General features: G+C 46.9%; 1 non-coding gene across 1 annotated transcript; it reads left to right on the top strand.

The window, feature by feature from the left end:
- Positions 1-702: 702 nt before the first annotated feature.
- Positions 703-774, top strand: TRNAW-CCA (transfer RNA tryptophan (anticodon CCA)). The gene has a single exon. It is a non-coding gene; the product is annotated as a tRNA-Trp (tRNA).
- The last annotated feature ends 628 nt before the right edge of the window (positions 775-1,402 follow it).

Raw genomic sequence — 1,402 nt, 5'->3', positions numbered from 1 at the left:
CTTCATTGACAGAAGGCCGAGCAAAACATGCTACCACGTGTGTGCGAACGTCTGCCCAAAGCGCACTCGGTGGCGCAACTGTAGCGCGTCTAACTCCCGATGAGAAGGTTGCGTGTTCTTATCACGTCTGGGTGAAATTCTCTTTTTATTATTTTCATCTATCTGTCTATCTACTTATTTGTCTGTCTACAATGACTTGTCCCTTTACCTGTGCTTCATCGACATAAGGCCGTGCGAAACATGCTACCACGTGTGTGCGAACGGCTACCCTAAACGGACTCGGTGGCGCAACTTTAGCACGTCTGACACCAGATCAGAAGGTTGCGTGTTCTCATCACGTCCGCGTCAAATTCTCTTTTTATTATTTTCATCTATCTGTCTATCTACTTATTTGTCTGTCTGCAATGACTTGTCCCTTTACCGGTGCTTCATCGACAGAAGGCCGTGCAAAACATGCTATCGCTTGTGTGCGAAGGTCTGCCCAAAGCGCACTCGGTGGCGCATCTGTAGCGCGTCTGACTCCCGATGAGAAGGTTGCGTGTTCTAATCACGTTTGGGTGAAATTCTCTTTTTAATATTTTGATCTATCTGTCTATCAACCAATTTGTCCTTCTACAATGACTTGTCTCTTTACCTGTGCTTCGTCAACAGAAGGCCGTGCAAAACATGCTACCGCGTGTGTGCGAACGGCCACCCTAAATGGACTCGGTGCCGCCACGGTAGCGGGTCTGACTCCAGATCAGAAGGTTGCGTGTTCGAATCACGTTCGGGTCAAATTCTCTTTTTTATTATTTTCATCCATCTGTTTATCTGCCTATTTGTCTGTCTACAATGACTCGTTCTTTTACCTGTCCTTCATTGACAGAAGGCCGAGCAAAACATGCTACCGCGTGTGTGCGAACGGCTACACTAAGTGTACTTGGTGGCAATACGGTAGCACGTCTGACTCCAGATCACAAGGTTGCGTGTTCGAATCAGGTCTGGGTCAAACTCTCTTTTTTATTATTTTCATCTATCTGTCTATCTACTTATTTGTCTGTCTGCAATGACTTGTTCCTTTACCTGTGCTTCATTGACAGAAGGCCGAGCAAAACATGCAACCACGTGTGTGCGAACGTCTGCCCAAAGCGCACTCGGTGGCGCAACTGTAGCGCGTCTAACTCCCGATGAGAAGGTTGCTTGTTCCAATCACGTCCGGGTCAAACTCTCTTTTTATTATTTTCATCTATCTGTCTATCTACTTATTTGTCTGTCTGCAATGACTTGTCTCTTTACCTCTGCTTCATCGATAGAAGGCCGAGCAAAACATGCTACCACGTGTGTGCGAACGGCTACCCTAAATGGACTCGGTGGCGAACTGTTAGCGCGTCTGACTCCAGATCAGAACTTTGCGTGTTCGAAT

The sequence above is a fragment of the Rhipicephalus microplus genome, chromosome 5 (genome assembly GCF_043290135.1).
Source record: "Rhipicephalus microplus isolate Deutch F79 chromosome 5, USDA_Rmic, whole genome shotgun sequence".
Classification (NCBI taxonomy): Eukaryota; Metazoa; Arthropoda; class Arachnida; order Ixodida; family Ixodidae; genus Rhipicephalus; species Rhipicephalus microplus.
Note: the sequence above shows the minus strand (reverse complement) of the source record. Positions and strands in the feature narration are given on the sequence as shown.